Source organism: Uranotaenia lowii, chromosome 2, assembly GCF_029784155.1.
Source record: "Uranotaenia lowii strain MFRU-FL chromosome 2, ASM2978415v1, whole genome shotgun sequence".
NCBI lineage: Eukaryota > Metazoa > Arthropoda > Insecta > Diptera > Culicidae > Uranotaenia > Uranotaenia lowii.
Genome location: NC_073692.1, coordinates 295,807,943 through 295,828,928, shown reverse-complemented (window position 1 = coordinate 295,828,928; position 20,986 = coordinate 295,807,943). Strand labels below are relative to the sequence as shown.

The 20,986-nt window shown below is 36.1% G+C and overlaps 1 protein-coding gene across 1 annotated transcript in view; it reads right to left on the bottom strand.

The window, feature by feature from the left end:
- The window catches only part of LOC129744271 (matrix metalloproteinase-2), a 658,664-nt gene that overhangs the window by 548,082 nt on the left and 89,596 nt on the right, over positions 1 to 20,986 (bottom strand). The gene's annotated exons all lie outside the window — the stretch shown is intronic.

Genomic DNA, 20,986 nt, shown 5'->3' with positions numbered 1-20,986 from the left:
GGCCAGGATTAGCCTGAAAATGTAATGAGCCTTCCTTTTTTCTGATTTTTGAAAATAAGTATGATTTTCCGTGATTATTTTTTTTTAATATGATGGAAAATGAGTAGTACGGATTTGAATTACAGACGTAGTGGTGGTCAAAATGTGGATTGATGACCAAAAACAGATCCTCACTTCCGTTAAGTTATGTAGATATCCTGATTTTTATTTCTCATATCCATGAATTTTGAAAAAAGAAATGTTGGTACACTCCAATCAAGGTTGCCAAAATCACAGGAAAATCTATAATTTCACAGAATTTTCATCAAATTTTCATCACAGAATCTGTGTCTCAGATCACAGAATTTTGGGATTTTTCATAGATTTCACATGTTTATAAAATGTTGTACTTATTTCCATAATTAAAAATTTAATGTCAATTTAAATTTTGGATTTCTAACTTTTGATAGACATGTTAAGATTGGTAATGTTTATTGATTTTTCTTTAGTAAAATGTAAAAAAGACTACTGTTTTCGTGAGTTTTTATAGAAAATTATGCCGTTTCCATTTCTGGATGAAATCACAGAAAGTCGGTATTTATTTTCGTACAAACCCAGAATTTTTTCGGCATTTTTTAGACCAAGGGTGCCGAAGTCACAGAAAAACCAATTATTTCACAGAATTTTGAGCAAATTTTCATCACGCATTCTATGTCACAGAACACAGAATTTTGGAAATTTTCACATATTTTACAAGTTTTTGTAAATTTTGCCCGTTTTTCCAAAATTATAATTTTAATGGAAACATGCATTTTTGGTTTCGATCTTTGTTTTGGGAAAACATAAAAACATTAATAATGTTTATTGAATTTTATCAAGTAAAATGGAAAAATTACTTAATTTTTTATAACTTTTCAAAGAAATTTACGCTATTTCCATCACATAATTTTTGTGTAAAATCACAAAAATTCAGAATTTTTTTCCGCAAAAACACAGAACTTTTTTTTCGGCAACCTTGCTCTAGACCAGGGGTGAGCAACCCGCGGCCCGCGGGCCGCATGCGGCCCTCGAGGCATGTTTGTGCGGCCCGCGGAGCTATTCTAAAATTAAATTTATTTCACGATTTTTTTCTACGAAAGATTGTTAATTATAAAATAAAAAAAATAGCAGTCCCTACTAAACCAAAAACATGATATATCAATAATTTGATTTGCATGTCTCTTGTTTGCAGTTGCATTTTTCCCATAATCATCCAGATTGTTGACTTTAGGATTAAAGCTTTTTATTGAGTTCTTTTTATAGATCGGAAACACGTTATAAAGGAGGTAGTTAAGACTTTATTTTTCGTTTCAAACAAAGTTCAAATTTTATGATGAAGTGAAATATTTTTGTTCTTGATTAATGACAGAAATAAGGAAAATTTTATAATAAAAACTGGGCTAACGATTATAGATTTCTTATCAATAGAACTCAGCGAAATTCTGATATCTCGACAAAAACAATATCTGTAATTCTGTGATTCAAACCAAAAAATTTGTAACGATTACACAGTGAAACAGCATTTTTGGTGCCTATGTTTCAACTGATTTTGTAAGAGTTTGGCGTCCTTTATTAAAAACATTTCACATATTTCGACTATCGCTTCTACATAGTTTCGGTAATATGGCGTGTGGAAATTTTTATATTGATCAATTTCGGTTAAAATCGATCTTTCATAACTGATAAACCAATAAATCTACATAACAATCAAAAGCTGATTTTCAATCAATTCACTCCCCTTTTTTCAACCAAGGACAAAGATATTGTCAAGATATTCTTGTTTCACAAATACAACGCTTTCAAAATTTGAATTCTACAATTTATAGAAATTCAAAAAATAAGATTACAACTTGTTCTGACCTCATTAAAGAATGTTCTTGAATTGAATATTTTAATTTTTTCAGCAAGTATGTTGAAGACTGCGAAATGAAATTTTAAAAATATCAAAGATTCAATTTAGTTTGATTTTTCTTTGAAATTTCGTATAAATTCCAAATTTTTGCAGGTTTGGATAACAAAAAGAAAACTTCCATATCTTTTTTTCTCAGAATTCTAAATTACTCGTGGTTTTTTTTTTTAAAGTTGATCATTCAGTCAATAAGTGTTTGTATTTAACAGTTTTGTCAAAAAAGGACCAAAATTGAAACTAATTTTTTACCTATTTTTTCAAGTTGTCTTGAAAACTAGACAGAACAAAACTGACAAAAAAACTAATTGATCACATATTTGGATTCTGCGCCCCTGAATAAGTTAAAATCAGTTCTGAGATTCCTTGAACCTCGGTAAAATGTTAATTTTGTTAACTTGTGTTATGTGTGATGCTATTTTCAGAAATTTTCTAGGCAAATCATGCAAAATTAAAAATTAGACATCCACATTACCAAAGTCATAAGATTATTATGATTCAACCTTAGAAAGCCTGTTCCAGAGGTGTCTAAGTTAAATTTAAAATTTATGAAATCTGTGAATATTTTCTAGAATCAAAAATGTAAACTGTAACATTGACAAATCTGGCTAAAAAAATTTTTACAATAATTTTGAAACCATTGAAACCTCAACATCTCTTATAATATAAATATTAAATTTTATTTTGATGCGGCCCGCCGAAAGAATATCAAATTAAAAGTGGCCCGTTGCTTCAAAAGGTTGCTCACCCCTGCTCTAGACCATGGGTGGCCAACATTTTCATCAGGCGGGCCAAATTTCAGAAATGAGATTGGCTGGCGGGCCAAAAAAAAACAAATTGATCTTTAGTATTAAAAAAACAGATTTTTGAAAACGCTATAAAAACATTTCTCTTGGTCACATCGAGTTAAGATTAAGCTTGCCAGATTGCCTGGTTTTATCCGAGTTTTCGGATATCCGGATATTTAATTCAAAATTTGGTTAAAGTCCGGTCTGACTCGGTTGCCCGGATTTCATTGAAAAATGCTCGGATTTATTCACTTTTTTTGCCAAATCAAACGAAAAAAAAAGTAATCAATTATTTGATTGCGAAAAAAATTCTTAATGCATTCAAAACGAAAATTTTTGAGTAAGTTTTTAAAAATAATTATTTAAAGTTTTTTGGGGGCCTAAAAAACGATTTAAAATCTGCTGATAACTTTTGATGGACATTTTTTTTCAAGTATTTTTGCTATTGATATTGCCAGGAGTTTTGGTCGAAGTTTTTTAAAACACAAGCCCGGATTTTGCCAGGATTTTAGATGAAAATAGTCAGTATTTTTCCGGCCCAGATACGTTCCGGACAAATTCTGTTAGTATAGATTTATATTAATAAAGTCGTTTTTGTTACTTGCATATTTTTACACATTTTGCTTCATTTGAAAAATAGTATTAAAATAAGGTAATACGAAATGAATTATCCATCCTAACTTATGTAGGTACGTCAACCTTTTCAAGGCATTCAAAATCTCATCGGTTATTCATCCTAGAAATGTCAAATGGCGAGATAAAGTAAATTTTTTGGTCTCCAAATATAAAAAAAAATTACCGCCCATTTTCGAAAGTTTTCAAGTTTATCGTCTTTCTTAGAAAAATTTGATAGAGGAATAGAAAAAACCGCAGAATGGTATTGTTGAAAAAAGTTGCGTTCACAAGCTTTTTACACTTAAAAGAATATTTTTTTCAACAAACTCTAGTTATCTAATTAATAATATTGATTTTTCGAAGAACGGACCTCAACTCAATACAACTCTTTCAAAATTTTTCAATTTCTAGATTTGACTAGTGAATTTGGAAAGCGTTCTATGAACAGGATGAAAATGAATTTGAGTTTTTTTTAATCATTGCAGCTTTTGAAAATCCAAATTATGCTAAAAAAAGTCGTTCTTCTGAGAGATTTTTCAGTACCAAACCGGTATTAGTTGAATTTTTCATACTACCCAACTGTAAATTCTGTCTAGTTTTTCATTATTGGTGTTCATAAATACAGAGCAAGATGTTAATAAAAATATATTTAGATTTGGATTAAATTTTCAGAATATAACCCTTTCTGTTGAAGCTTAGCAAACAAAAACAAATACCGAACGATTATGATATTTTAAAAATTGTAATTGTAATTGTTTTTTTTTATACTGTGACGGAAACCTTTTTTGTAAACTTATGAGGTCCGCAGAGCTAAAGGTGGATTACTGCAAAAATGATCGGTTTTAAGTAAATAATGCCAAACGATTCTCCATGTAGATTTTTATAGATTTCAAATTTTATTCGCATACTTCTACTTTCGAAAAAAATTGCAACTGTTCGAAATATTTATGAAAATATACAAAACACAACAATTTAAAAGCGTGTTTTCTCGAAATTAGTTTTTTTTCACTTTTACCCCTTTGTCATATATAAATTTAAAGAGATTTTCAGATCTTTGTTCTAAATTTAGTTAAGAGTAGATTTACATATATGTTTCCAAATGACCAATTCAATTCTTAGAACATGGCTTTTCCAAAAATTGCTTCGCGGGCCACAAAAAGTTGGTCGCGGGCCACATGTGGCCCGCGGGCCTTGGTTTGGCCACCCATGCTCTAGACTCTACTCACTGTGAATGTGTTTGAAAATTTTAACTCTCGACTCTCTTTTCGCGAATCTAGACTTACGAATATCAGCTTTCAAAATCAAGTTTCGACACTTAACTTTGTATTCTGGACTCTCGATTCCTGACTCTTAGTTCAATTCTGGACTCTTGATTTCGACTTGCAATTCTAAACTTGACTCTTGGCTTTAGACTATCGACTTTTTACATTCGATTTCTAACTTTTAACTTTCCACTCAGACTTTAGACTGTAAAATTTGTACTTTCGACTCAAGACTGTCGACTGTAAATTTCAACACTCGACTCTTAACCCTCGAATGTAAATTTCTACTCTTGAGTCATGGTGCTTCCGTGAATCTCGGCTTCCAAGTTTCGACTTTCGACCCTAAACTTTCGACTCAACTGCTGTAGACTTTCGTCTTTGGGCCCTTGACTCTGGTATCTCAACTTTGGACTCCCTATTCTTTATTATGAACTCGCCACTCCCGACTCTTGACTTCAAAATCTCGACTCTAAACTTTTGACTCTGTACTTTATATTCTAGACTTTTGACTCATTCTTGACTCTAAACATTGATTCTGAAAACTCTGCTCTTCATTTTCGATTTCATTTCTCTTGAAACTCGAATCTCGAATCTGGAATCTTGAATTTCGAATTCAGAATCTGGACTTTCGACTCCTGTCTCTTGAATCTTGCCTGTGGACCCTCTACTCCCGGCGTCTTATACTTTCCTGTAAACCCACGGCTACGGATGGCTCTCGATTTTATTGACTTTTGACACTTCACTTGTGACTTTCAAGTTTGGACTCTGGATTTTAAAATCTCGATTATAGATTCTAGGCTGATAACTCTTCAATTACAATCTGTATATGCTCTTGTTCTTCAGTCCTTGCTCTTTTTTGTGGACCTTTGGCTTTTTGATATCGATCATGGACGTTTCTCTCTACCCACATACTTTGAGCCCTGAGATTCTCTGATACCTGATATTTTCAGTTTTCTCAACCTCAAAATTAGTGACTTTGAGACTCTAAAGCACTTGGTTTCTTAAATTCTGGGTTTGAGACTCTTAAATTCTGAGATTCTGACCAAAAGACCTTGGCACTAAGTATCTGCGCCTCCGAGAATCTGAGCCTTCGGATTTCTGAAAGTCTGTGGCTTTAAGACTCCTAAACTCTGAGGTTCATGCCTCAAAGACTCTGAATCTCTGAGGTTCTGGAATTCTCATGCTCTTAGATTTTAGATAATAAAATTCTAAAGATCTGAGTCCTAGAAGTTTTGAGGCTCTGAAGTTTCTAGACTTGACATTCTAGAATTTTAAAACTTTGAGATTTTCAAATTCTGCAACTCTGAGACTCTACATAAGAATCGAAACCATTAAGAATTTGATGGTCTAGGACTCTGAGATTGAAAGACCCTGTGACTCTGGGACTCTGAGGCACTGAGATTCAAGGAGCCTCAAATTTTGAAGTTTAGAGACGCTCAAACTCTAATACATGGAAATTCCGGAGTTCTGAGACTTTGCCGCTCTAGGTTTTAGAGCTCTGGAACATTGGTATTCTGAAATTCTGAGTCTTTGGTACTTCGAAGCCCTAACAATTTTAATCTCTAAGAATCTGAGATTTTGAGACTCAAAGACTTTGGGAGTTTGGTTATCTGCAACTCTAAGGCATTAAAACCCTTTAAATTCTGTTATTCTGAGACCTCAAAACTCTGAGCCGCTAAGAATCAAAGTCTTAAGAATCTGAGCCACCGAGATTCTGAAACTTTGAGTCCCCGAAACTCTAAAACTCTGAATCTCAGAGATCCTAAGATTCAGAGATTTGAGGCTCTAAACTCTTAGACTCCTAAGCGCCAATAAAATTTTAAAGTTCCAGATCCTTGGGGCTTAGAGGCTCTGAGGTTCTGAGACTTTGGCACTTTTAAATTCCGTGACTCTGAGGCTCTACATAAGAATCGGAACCATTACAAATTTGAGCCTTTAAGACTCTTGAATTTACGGACTTTGTGACTCTGGGACTGTAAGATCCTCAAATTCTGACATTTTGGGACACTTTAACCCTGATACATTGAAATTCTTGAGTTCTGAGACTTTGAAACTCTAAAGCACTGAGATTGAAAAAACTCTGGGAAATTGAAACTCTGAAATTCGGAGTCTTTGAAACCTTTAAGCTCTAATAATTTTAATCTCTGAGAATCTGAGCGTTTGAGATTCAAAGACTTTGAGAGTCTAGTACTCTGTAACTCTGATGCTTTGGAACCATACTCTGAAACTCGGAAACTCAGAGATCTTGAGATTCCTTGATTTGAGATTCTTAACTTCTAAAATGTTGAGAGTTTTTGGCTCTAAAGTTCTGAGACGTTGAAATTCTGATATTCTCAAATTTTGAAGCTCCGAGACTCTAAAGAAATAAACCTGTGAAAATCTGAGACCCTGATATTCAACAATTTTTAGACTCTGAAATTCTGATGCTCTGGAATTCTAAAGAGTCCCATAGGAACGGGGTAGGGGGGCTATTGGGAGTTACCCACCACCCCCCCCCCCCCCCCCCCCCCCCCCATCCCTCTTAAGGGCCAGGAAGAAGAAACGAGTAATTTTTTTCTACACTTAACATTTTAAATTGCCAGGGTATTAAAGATAAACAATCTTGACAATTCTTCAAAAACTTATCCCATGTTCAAAATTGTGCTCCGGGTTTTCAAAATTTTCTAACCTTTTGATTCTGAATTATAATTAGACTCATTTGAGAGGATCTGGTTTCATGTAATCAAAATAAAAATTGTATTTTTGTCTTCATATTTCGAATTCTGTATCCAGTTTCAATTACTTGCATCACTTGATTTTCGATTCGGGTCATGATTAGAAATTAAAAGTAAAATGCTGTTTTGAAAACCTGACTGAAATTAAGTATTGCATTCCATACACAGTTTGATTCAGGATGTTAGAAACGCATGTATGCATTTGTAAATAAATACACTTTAAGGATCGCGAAAAAAAACTAACTCGGAAAACACCAAATACTTCAGAACCCAATGGAATTTAATATGGGAAGTGTCGCGTTTAATTTTGCAAAAAAAAAGCTCACTTCTAAGAAGAGTACACTCGCGACGAGCAAAAAAAAACCGAGATACCATCTCGTATTTGGTTCGCAAAGTGTTAAGATAAAAAAAATTCCAAACTAGAAAAAATATATTTGAAACTGAAACCATCCTGAGTTTTCCTTTATATTCAGATTCAAAGTTCTATAACTTAATTCTTATTCAGAATTCAAGCAGTACAAATTCATCATTCAAAGTTTATATTTGAATTCAGATTGACGAATCGGATTAAAAATAATTAATTGAACTAATGAAACCTGATTCCCAAAACTCCCAACTCCCAACATTGAAATAATAAAATCTTGATTGAGGGTTTTGATATAAATTGCACATCTTAGCTCATATTCAAAATTTTGATCTGTTATTATTTTAGAAATCGAATTAAAATCCTGGAACAGGTTCAAAATTCAAATCTTGAAACCAGAATCGATATTTTAATTTAGTATTAATATTAAAAATTCAAATTGAGATTGAGCTCGTAACTGAATTTAAAAATAATAATAATAATATAAAGGTTACTGTTTTGTTGAGGAACTCAAACCGCAAGAGGTCTCAGACCTATAGATTTTATTGTTATTTCAACTTTAAAATTACTGCTGAAAATCAGATATATGCAGAAGAATTTAAGTTTATTTTGCAAGTTTTGTTTTAAGCGAAAACCTGATTTTATATGAAAAAAATCGTCTTAAATGAAAAAGCTAAATAGAATTGATTTATATTAAAAAATCTTTGCTTATAAAAAGAATGTCATCAGCACTTAAGAAATCAGCAGGGAATTCCTCATTTTTTTAATGCATTTTTTAACATCATTAATATTTTAATTTTTTTTGAAAGTCAAATTTAGGCTTAAATCTTAAATTTGGATCGAGTTTGTTAGAATTAGATTAGAACCGTAAAATGTTGGTCTCTAACTTTCAATTTTTAAAATTTAATTTATTTGTGTGGACTTTAAATATCTTTTAATTTGCTCAAGAATTTAGTAGATTAAGCTTATTCGAGTTGAGCATTATGTATGTTTTTTTAACTGAAATCTTTCTTCAATAAACTTATTCTATGTCAAATAATTTGATTAACCAGTCTTGAGCAAATCCAAAGATTTTAAATATCGATGAAAGTAATTTCCTTTTTTCGTTACTAAAACGAGGTTTCATATTACACATTTCAATATTTGAGGATCAATTTCAGGAAGAACTTTTCCCCTCCCCTCCATGAGGCGGTTCTTCCTACGGCCTCTAAAGAGGCAAAACCTTGAGACCATATTTTAAAATTCAATCTTTAAACTCTTAAAAGTTTAGACCTTGAGGACTTGGAGAGATTAGGCTTCTTTAACTTTGAAACTCTGAAAATCTGTGACCCTGAAAATCGTACACATGTAGATATTGAGATTATAAACCATTGAATGACTGAACTTCTAGGATTTAAGGACTTTAAAATTCTGATAATCTGAAGCTTTTAGACTAAGGTTGCCAGATTACCCGGCTTAATCCGAGTTTGCCCGGATATTTAATATACAATTTGGTAGCAGTTCGGCCCATTCCGGTTGCCCGGATTTAACCCGGATTTATTCACTTTATTTGCCAAACAAAACCAAAAAAAAAATTGTGTTGTTATTTTTTTCCTTAAGCCTTCAAAACGAATATTTTTGAGCAAATTTTATAAGAAATACTCATAAAAGGTGGTTTGGGAATCAAAAACACGATTTTAAATCTGCCGATAAGTTTTGATGAAAAATTATTTTTTTTCATTTTTTTTCCTTGGTTTTTTTTTGGTAAATTTTGGGTTTTGACAAAATTTGCCCGGGCATTGCACGGAGTTTTGGTCAACAATTTTAAAATCAAATGCCCGGATTTTGTCAAGTTTTTAGTTAAAATTGCCTGGATTTGTCCGGCCCGGATACGTACAGAAAAAATTCGGTCAACCTTATCTTAGACCCCGAAAAGTCAAAATTCCGAGATTATTAGAACCAAAACTCTGACAATTGGGAATTTCGAAGCTCTGAAAATCTCTTTAAGTCTCTGAAACGCTTATACCATAATATAACGTGATTCTGTGACTCTGAAACTGTAATACTCTGAAATTTTGTGAACCTCAAAATATAAGACTTTGAAAATTTGAAATTGACACTTAGAACCTGTGATATAGAATCATTCTATGAGATTATGAATCTCTGAAACTCTTGACATTTGACACTGTGAAACTCAAAAATTGTGAAACTGAAACTTTGATGTTCTGAGACTCTCAAACTCCGAGCCACTTCAGTTCAAAGATCCTGAAATTTTGATGTTAAGAAATCTAAAGATTTTGGGATTATAATGCTCTGAGAGACCCTGACGTTCTGATATTCCAAAACATTACTTACATCCTTATGACATAAGTATGATTATGACATTTTCGATTTTTTATAACTTTTATTCCGGAAAGCTTTGATACTAACCACAACTCGGGAACCATCCGGGATTTTTTCACGGTTTGCGAAAGGGAGCGAAAAAGACCCCTGTAAGTAATTGATTGCTGCATGTGTACATAAGGGTACATGCGCTCCCTCTCATGAATTTCGACGAAACCTTATCCATCCACGAGCAAACAACCGGAAGGGGAAGCAGAAAACACTTCACCATTAGTGGATTTCTTAATAATACCTGAAGCTGTCTCGTATCCTTTGTGTGAGGCTGTTGGATCTAATCACTCTTCCGGGAGCCGCCGCACGCAATTTGAACTGTTTCACCGGAACCCCTATTAGAAATAATTATCGTTCTTTTTGTTTTTTCCTTGGAGTTTTTTTTTTCAAGTAGCTTTTGAAAGGGATTTTTCTGAGCATGAGACCAATTTTATAAAACGTAATCAATTTGTAGAAAGTTTTTCTGCGATTCATGAGATAAATTTTCTTACCACTTCCCTTAAAGAGAAACAGGGCGCCATTATTATGTTATTTATGGCAAAACCCGAACAACAACGCAGCGAAAATGTAAATTTGGACCCCAACGAAACAAGTGTCTGTTTCCGAAAACTAGCTAAAGTAAGCAACCGGGAACCGGGAAAACTAACTTTCAAATCAAATTAAACAGTGACACTATTCCGAGGAAACTTGTGTTCCGACTTCCTGGGCCGACTGTTGTCGAAACTTGTTTTGGGAAAAGCCAACGCAGAGGCAGGGGGGAAATTTTCCTTCGGTGAAAATAAGTTTGGCCCAAGAAATTGCTCCGACTTGGCTGCGGGATCCGCTTTCTTGAACCTTCACCTCGGTTCAGCTTCCAGTTCAAACGAAATGAAGCTTTTTGCAATTTATTTAGTTTGACCCTCGAAGGAATGTGGATGACTTTTTAGGTTGGCACAAAAATGAGCTGTATCTTATTATTTATAGATGTTTTTTTATTTGTTTTAAATTAACTTTGAATATATTTTAAATTTAATGGGTCAAAATATATTAAGCTAAGAAATCAATTGAGAAGACCAGAAGGGTCATATTCTCGAAGCACTTCTAGGCACGGGAGCAATAATTTGAAAACGTAAGTTCAGCTAGTGGCTCCAGAGAGTGTGCGTGACTTTTGCCTACCACTCACTGATACGAACAGAGTCTTCCCTTTAAAATTTCCTCCGCTCCAAAATTCAACAATTTGATCTCATGGACGAGTCCTTTTCTTGAAATAAAACCCATAAGTTATGACTTGTTCGAATTTAATTTCAAAATTCAAGAACTACGAATAATTTTATGCTAAAATTTAGTGCATCTCGATCGAAACTTCCAATTCAAAGCAAACCAAACAACATCATGGATGCTCCCTTTTTTCAACTTGTTCCCATGACGTGCGAATTCCTGTTGCTGAGCTCACTTTCATTTCGAATTCGCATTCGCATTCGGAGAGACCATTTTCAGTTGCGGTTTTGGGGGTTTTTGCGAAAACAAATTTATTGCAAACTGTAATTGATTTTATTTTCCTGCGGGGGGTTCTTTCGTTCATTCGTTCGTTCGTTCATTCGTTTGTTTCAGCCGTTCCTAACTTTCGTTTTTGGGACTCAGTAAAGTTGGACAAGAGAAAGAAAGAAGGAGCTCAGGACTCGATGGGAGAAAGGATAATTTCCGGTTGGACGGACGAGAGTTTTCCATCCTGCGATCTTCTCCGGGTCCATGTCTGGCGGAGGAATTGAAATTGCTTAGCAAAACGTGCACCGGCAGCCAGTGGCGGTGGCTTCAGTCTTTGGTTTGTTTGTTTGCAGTTTTTTTTTTGCCTCAATCGAGAAAAGCCTCCGTCTGAATCCTTTCGGCATCGGACGATGGCATTGGCTGGTGGAAATGAATTTTTCATTTTCCAGGGGGTGAGGGAGTTTTCCCCCGAGGGGGCAGAAATGCGTTTCCGGGAAGGGTTCAGCAATGTTTATATACTGGTAATTGAACAATCGGTTTGGGGTTTTAATCCTATTATGGTGAAGCGTAGCTTTGCGGTTCGAAATCGTTTAAAATGGTGGTTTTTGACAAATGAGCTGTGGAATGATTTCTATATATTCTTAAGAGGGGTGAGATTGAAGTCCTAAACGGGATGATCAATAGTGGCAGCAGCGTTTCAAAACCAACTAATTAATCAATTATTTTACAAAATTACTAAAAATATCGATAAGTTGATATGAAAGAATAATGTATCGAAATGCCATAACATAAGGTTTCCGTACGAAATGTCCATAAAAAACTTGAGAAAGGCCTGTTTGGCTTTCTTTTCCAATCAAAGCCTATCAATTCTGACCAGTTGCTTTACTTCTGACATGATTTTAATATCTTTTCTTGAACACCCTGTGAAATCAACACATATGTATCTACACAGTTCTAGACACAAACTATTTTATTTCTTTGGGACACATTCCTCAAAACGTCAAAGTCAAAACGCTCAGAAAAACGATTAAAATTTCTAAATTTTCAAATAGAGGCACTGTTCACACCATAATTGTGAAGACAATTGGAAAGAGCTGCAAATGCTAAATCAAAGGCCTAAAATAGTTTAGAGTTAAGCGTATAAAATTTATTATGAAAAATTACAGGTATCAGAGATCAGACTCTAGTGTCCAGAGTACATAATCCAACGTCAAGATCTAATCTAAATTTGTGAGTTGAAATTCCCGGGCTAACAGTCCAAATACATGAATCAAGAATGAGGAGTTCGAAGCTTAAATTTCAGAAAATAGAATGAAAAGTTTAGAGTTCTTACCCTGGAGTCTAAGGACCAGAGTCCAAAATATGGACTTCATAGTCCAGAGTTCACAGGTAACAACCCAGAGTCCAGAGCTTAAATATTGTAGTCAAAAATTCAGAATTCAGAAGCAGAACTTCAAAGTCCTTGTAACAGAGTTCGGAATTCAGTCGAGAGTCGGAAGCTCAGAGTACAGATTTTGAGGTTCAACATCTTGAGCCCAGGGTAAACAGACCAAAGTTCACAGTCCAGAGTCGAGAACCGGAAGTCCAGAGTCAAAAATCAGAAGTACAGAGTCCAGCGTCAGATATCTAGAATCAGGGTACAGCATCGAATGCCACGAGTTCAGAGTCTAGAGTTCAGAGTCCAGAGTCCAAAGAACTGAGTCCAAAATTCAAAGACCAGAGTTCAGAAGCTAAAATCCAGAGCCAAGACTACAGATTCCAGAGTAATATTACTGAATCTAGAGTTTATAGTACATCGAGTTAAGAGTCGAGAGTCCGGAGTTCAGAGCTCAAAGGTTTGACGCCTAGGCACAGCTCAGAGTCCAGCGTACAAATTTTAGAGATTCCAGATTTCTTAGATCAGAGTACAAAGTTCAGAGTTCAGAGTACCTACACATTAAAAAGAATCCAGAATTCTGATATCAGAATCCAGAGCTAAAAGTTCAGAGTGCAGAGTCAAGAATCCGAAACTAAGAGTCCACAGTCCATAGTTTAGAGTCGAGATCCATAGTCAAGAAACCGGAGACCAAAGTCTTAAGCGCAGAGTACAGAATAAAGAGTCCTGAGTTAAGAGACCAGATTCCAGAGTCTAGAGTCCACCCAAGTAACCAAAAGTTCCATGGAACGGTCTCTTAAAAGCTTACTCAGCCCTGATTTGAAGCTGTAAAGCATTCTACTCAGCCTAAAATTTAAGTTCTTATCGATACTTTAAAGATCCATAGTCAAAGCTGAGTAGAAGGCTATTCAGCTTTTGTATGAGACTTCGAAAAAAAGAAATTTTGTAAAATAAATGAAAAAAGTTCAATTTTGTATAGCTACACCATTTACATAATTTTTATTTTCATGTAACTTTTTCAACTTTTTATGAATTTGTACTTACTTGAAAATTTTGTATGCTGGAAGATTTGAACCGCGACCTATTAGATGAGAGCTGAACACGCTACCTTTGAACCATCACTGGTACTTGGTCTGCTTGTTTTCAAAACATCAATTTGAAATATATTTAGGATTAATCTTTTCATAGTAGGCAGACGCAGAACAAAAAACTGTAAACATTTGCAATCCACAAAACGATGCCTCAAACAGATTCATTCCGGATTGGACAACATTTGGAACTAAACGTGAGTGTTTAAAAGATTAATTTTGTTTTGATTTTAAAACTTGTTCATGTCTTTTTAGTAAAACAAAAAAGAAGAACTCAACAAGCAATTTTGAAGCAACTTTTTATCAAAGGACAAATCATTTGGACAACATATAAGAATGGAACGTCAATGGAGGTCAAGTTAAATCCAAAGAGCCAAAAAACTGAATAATCGAAATGTGTGTGGATTTCAATTTGTTTTGTGCAACAGTACAAAAAAAAACAGAATGGATGTAAACTTTTTGCTTGTTTTCGACGGACACACCTGTCCTATATTGCCAAGTCTTGGAAATATTGTGCCAGATCGGCATTGATGGAAACTTTGCTTCATGCTTCCAGTTTAAAGAATTTACTCTCAATGCCAGCCGGTAGTGGTGATGCTCCAGGAACTGGAGCCCTTGCTGTTGCATGTACTTGACCGTTGAAAGAAGATAAAGGCAACAAATCTGAAGAATCGAATCCAAAAGATTGAGGCATGGCATTAAGGGGGGGGTAGGGTCTAACACTTTCAAAAAATCGATTTTTTTATTATTTTATTTTCTTATTGTAAAACATTTCAAGAATGTTGTGTCAAATTTTCAAGTCAATTGAAGCAAAACTGTAGAAGTTATAGGCCTTTATCTCCTCCTATCTAATACTGCAAGAAAGCAAGAGCAGAAACTTCAAACGCGTTTTTCTCGAAAGCACATTTTTAAAGTCCGTGGACATCGTCATTCGAAAACTACTTATCCGATTCTTTTCAAATTTGGAACATATTTTCTACATATAAAATACCAGACCCCAACGTTTTTCTTTTTTGTTTTTTTTACTTTGGGGAGATTTTACAGGTGAAAAATGGCGGATTTTTTCGTGAAAAATCAAAGTTTTTACTTCAAACAGCCACAAAAACTTCATAAAATTTTTTTTAAGTCAAATAAAAACGTTGGGGTCCAGAAAAACATCTATTAAAAATATTTTGCTCTGATTTTTTGACTTCAGAAGATTCTGTGCTGAGATACAGTGTCCACCGCAAATCCTGTTTTCTAAAAGGCATCCTCGAAAGTGCTCCGTCACCGACTCATTTTTCAATATTTTTCTACGAAAAAATTACTAAATGTTCTTTTAACAATGCTTTGTATAATGCAAAAAATTTGAATACATTTGTTTGAACGATAGCTCTAGAAAAAAATCGTGAAAATGGTGTTTATTTTATACCCGTTAGACCCTACCCCCCCCTTAAGTCTTTTAAATATGATTGTAACTTATTGAAAAGCTGTGAATAAAGTATGTTGATACCTACACGCATTTAAGGTTAATTTGAGCATCTTGTTCCGACTAAAACAATTAATTCACCGCTTAATACCACATAAAAGCGTCGCAGCTAAGAGAGGGAGTAGTTGCAGTGTATTGTCTTACAACAACACAACACCCAGCAAGACTGACCGAACCAAAACGCTACTTTTTGAACCTCAAAACCAAAACCAAAAACTGACTTGGCCTACAGGAAACATATGTTGAATTCAGAACTAAAGGTGTATAAGTTAGGTGCAAAAAACTTAAATTTTGAGTTCATATTGCTAAAAACAATTCCCGATATGCTTTCATGTACTGGCTATGTTTGTAAAAACAGATATTGCCAATTGATTCTCGATATCTCAAAGCTGAGCCTCATCAAAAATTACTATGAATAAATTTGTATTTCTTGGAATAATTTTCTTTGCAGAACATTTTCTTACAAATCCAATCAAAATTGAAAAAAAGAGATAGATGGGTTTTATAGAGATTGGTTTATATTCATTAAGGTATCTCTGGGACATGGAGCCTGAGGATTTCCCGTTCGCACTACACTGCCAAATAGGATTGAATTTCCATAGAGGTTCCACATGGAACTAAAAAGTTCGTAAAAAGTTCCGCATGGAAACCAAAAAGTTCGTAAGAAGTTCCTCACGGAACCAGATAGTTCACAAGAAGTTCTTAACGAAGCTTGATAGGCCGAATTGATATCCGGACTGTTTAAGGTACTTAGAACGCACAAATAGGTAATACGCTCCTTGTTTAGACTTTTTATGTTCGTTCAGAAGTCCAAATCAAGCACTTGGCGAAAACGGTTCTTATTTCTCTCGGGTACCTTTTACTCAGCCGAATGTGAACTTAAAACGTACTAGATTAAGTAGATATGTGACTTTTGGTTACTTGGGCAGAGTCCAAGGTCCGGAGTCTTTAGTCCAGAGTTCATATCTAAGGTCCAGAGCCCAGAATTCAAAGTCAAGAGTCGAGAATCCGGGTTCGAAATCCCAAAGTTCAAGGCGTAGAGTTCAGATTTCAGTGTAAAGATTTTAGAGAACCCAGAATCTTGGTTTCAGAATCCAGAGCTTAAAGTTCAGAGTCCGAAACTAAGACCCAAGTATCCATTCTATCGAGTCCAAAGCCATAATCCTGTGTCCAGAATGAGGAAACCAAGTACAGAGTGCAAAGTACAGAGTAAAGAGTCAACAGTTCAGTCTTAAGAGTCCAGATTACATCTCCAGTCCAAAGCTCAGAGTCAAGAGTCTAAACTCCGGAGCCTTAGGTCCAAAGTTTGTACTTCAGGGTTCATAGTCCAGAGTAGTCTATAAATTCAACGCCTAGAGTTCAGAATCCAGAGTAGAGATTTCAGAGAATCCATAGTCCTGGGTTCAGAATCAACAGCCAAAAGTTTAGAGTTCAGAGTCAAGAATCCGAAACGTAGAATCCAGAGTCCAGGATCGAGGGTCCAAAATCCATAGTTCAGATTCAAAAGCCATAGTCTAAAGTCCGGAGTCCGAAGCCCAAGCTCAGAGCACATATTCTGGAGTAAAGAGTCCCGAGTTCAGCCTTAAGAGTTCAGATTCCATATTCAAGAGTTCAAAGTTCAGAGTCCAAAGTTCATATATTATAATTCAAAGCCCAAAGTTTATAGTTATAGTCCAGAGTTCAGAGTTTAGAGTTCAGAATCAAGAGTCCAGAGAACTGAGTCCTAAATCCAGAGTTCAGAGTTCAGAGTTCAGAATCCAGAACCCCAGTCTGGAGTACAGAGTCTAGAGTAAAAATAACAGAATACAGAGTCAAGAGTCAGAGTTCAAAGAATTGACGCCTAGAGTTCAAAGTTTACAGCCCAGAGTCAAGAATCCGAAACTAAGAGTCCAGAGCCCAGGGTTTAGAGTCCACAGCTTAGAGTCAAGAGCCATCGCACAGAGTTCGGAGTCCAAAGCCTAGAGTGCAGAGTCCAGAACAAAGATTCCAGAGTTTAGTCTTGAGAGTCCAAAGTCTTGAATCCAGAGTCCGAGGTCCGGAGTCTTTAGTCCAGAGTTCATATCTTGGGTCCAGAGTCGAGTATTCAAAGTCATAGTCCAGAATTCAAAGTCAAAAGTCGAAATTCAACAGTTCGAAATCCAAAAGTTCAACACCTATAGTTCAGAATTATGAGCACAGATTTGAGAGAATCCAAAGTCCTGAGTTCAGAATTCAGAGTTAAAAGTTCAGAGTTCAGAGTCAGGAATCCGAAACTCAGAGTCCTGAGTTCAGAATCAGGAAAAAAATTCAGTGCACAGAGTCCAGAGTGCAAAGCAGAAAATTTAGTCTTAAGAGCCCACATTACAGATTCCAGAGTCCAAAGCTCAGAGTCCAGAGTCCAAGAACCAGAGTCTTAATTCTAGAGTACAGATTTGAGAGAATTCAGAGTCCTGAGATCAGCATCTAGAGTTAAAAACTCAGAGTCCGAAACTCACAGTCCAGAGTCCGTTGTATTGAGTCAAAAGCCATAATCTAGAGTCCAGGATCAAGAAACCAAGTTCAGAGAGCAAAGTCCAGAGTTTATTCCTAAGAGTCCAGATAACAGATTCTAGAGTGCAAATTCAGATTCCAGTGTTAAAGGTCAGGAGTCTTAACTCCAGAGTTCATAATCCATCTATAGTCAGGATCCATAGTACAGAGTTCAATACCAAGTGTCGACAGATCAGAGTTCGTAGTTCAAAAGTTCAACGCCTAAAATTCATAGTCCAGAGTACTAATTTCGGAGAATCCAGAGTCCTGGTTTCAGAATCGAGAGCAAAAAGTTTGGAGTTCAAAGGAGTTCAAATTAAAAAATTCCACAACTTAGAGTCCAGAGCCAAGAATCGAGGGTCCAGAGTCAATAGTATAGAGTCAAAAGCCATAGTCTAGAGTCTGAAATCCGGTGCCCAAGTTCAGAGCACAAAGTCCGCAGTAAAGATTCCAGAGTTTTGTCTATACTTAAGAGTCCAGATTCCATATTCCAGAGATCAAAGCTCAGTGTCCAGAGTCTAAATCCAGAGTACGAATTCAGAATTCAGAGTCTAGAGTCAAGAATCCGAATATCAGAGTCCAGAGTTCATTGTATTGAGTCAAGAGCGCCAGTCCAGAGTCCAGAATCAAGAAACCAAGTTCAGAATGAAAAATTGAGGGTAGAGAGTCCAGAGTAAAGAGTTTTGAGTTTAGTTTGAAGAGTCAAGACTACAGATTCTAGACCCCAAAGTCAGATTCCAGAATTCATAGTTCAGGATCCATAGTTCAGAATTCAAAATCAAGTGTCGGGAGTTCAAAGTTCGTAGTTCGAAAGTTCAACAAGAGTTCACATAGTCCAGAGAAGAGTCCGGAGTTCAGAACCCAAGTTCGGAGCACAATGTCCAGAGTAAAGAGTCCAGAGTTCAGTCTTAATAGTCCAGATTTCAGATTCAAGGGTTCAAGGCCCGATGTCTCAAGTCCAGAGTTCATAGTTATAGTCCAGCGTCCAAAGTCAAGAGTAGAGAGTTCAGTGATTGGATTCTAAAAGCTCATCGCCTAGTTCAGAGTCCAGAGAATCCAGAGTAATGAGTTCAGAAACCAGAGCTAAAAGTTCAGTGTCAAGAATGCGTGAATCAGAGTCCAGAGTCCGGAGTCCAGAGTCCGAAGTTCAGAGTCTGGAGTCCAAAGTCCAGAATAAAGAGTTCTGAGTACAGTTTTAAGAGACAGAACACAATGGTGAAAATCCACAGTCTTATGTCCGAAATCAAGCATTCATTGAACAAAAATTAAGAGTCAGTACTCGATAGACCTAAGTAAAGAGTCAGAAAATCAGAGTATCAAAAACCCAGAGCCTAAAATGCATGGTCGAGAGTTCATAGCCCAGAGTCTCCCAGAGGCTCCAGAGTCTAGATTCTAAATTCCAAAGCTTAGAGTTCAACATCCAGAGTTCGGAGTCCTGAGTCAAAAGTTCAGATTCAAGAGCTCAGAATTCAGCGTCAAGAATCCAAAGTTAAGAGTCTGGACTTCAGAGTTCATTTTCAATATTTTTTTCATATTTATTAAATTTTTTGTTTGATTCTATTTAACTCGTTTTACCATCGCTTTCGCGACTTCATATCAACCTTGCAGTTTGGCGTAGAGTTATTGAAAAACTTGCTCAGTACAACTGTATTCTATTTTTAATCTTTGGGCTCGAACTCGCGGCTCAGAAGAAAAAATCATAGCTTATGAAATTTTGAAATGTTCCGTACCTTATTAAGTATTTTACAAACATAGTGGAGGTCCAACTCGTTCCCAACTTCATTTTCAGTTCCTCTAATTAAAATCGGCAGACACATAATCGACGTTTGTGCTATTTCGTAGAACTTTATCTAGTGGTGGCGCCAGCCAGCCAGCCAGCCGTCAAACATTCCACCAACCGAACGATATCCGGGAAAAAGCCGCTCACCCAGCAAATCAAAGCCCAACTCCAGCTAGATAGGTAGATAGATAGAAAGCAGGGCTCAAAAGCTCTATATATATAACATAGGCACAACATCCGTATGAATGAGATCATTCATGACCCCGAACGCCGAAAGCCGACCTAATAATATATTTACGATATCGGATCGGTTTTGATTGATTCTAATTGAATTATGGTGCGGCCAGAATAGAGGTAGGGAAGCCAGTTTTTGGACGTGTTGCTTTGGGGTTTTTCCTCGGTGGTTTTTTCTTCGTCCTGGATAGGGGAAACTGCAGGGTTTGAAAAGTTGTGACGTCACATTCGAGGTGTTTTGAGGCCTTCGGTCGTTGCCCAAATTGAAACGCCAAATGGCAGCCAAAACTTTCGGAGATGGAGCTTCCCCCGATAGTTCCCTCTACCGATGAACCATTCATAGGAGCAATTTTCTGGTAGGGGGGGATGATTTTCTTTCGAAGGATTAGCTGATTGGGGAACGCTTTGCCGATTGGTCAGTTTTGGATCGGTTTTATAATTTATAGCCAATTCTGGCAAGAGTTGTCAGTCGGATAGACCCGAGCAGCCATGGATGGACATTTTCAGCTTGCCCGGTTCATCCGATTAAGCTCCGGATGGACGGACGGACGGACGGAAGAGAAAAGCTTATGGCCACCATCCGGGCTCCGGCAAAGTAATTAAATACAAAGTTTACGACTAATTTGGCTGATTGAAATAGCTTTAATTGATTCCATAATGTGTGCCTGACCAGTTATTTAGCTGTGCTGTGTTTGTGGTGTGCCGCCATTTGGACTTACTCTACTCTACTTTTCCTCTCTCCCTTCTAGTTGGCCAATTGACGTGGAAGAAAATTGCTTTTCCGGAGCTCTTTGAGTCATTAGGAAAATTGAAACTTGGGTTTCTGTGTCCTGCCTGAAGACGAGCTGAGAGCCGCTTCCGGTGGTTTTCCCATAAGCTGTCCCGGCATCGGAACCGGAATTGAGAGATCGCAAAGTGCGATGGCATTTATCAATTTGATGAATGTTGTTTTAATTACACACTCAATTGCAGCCCCAAGTACCCAGTTTCGCATAAGTTTCCGGGGGGAGCAGCGCCGAGAAATGGGTT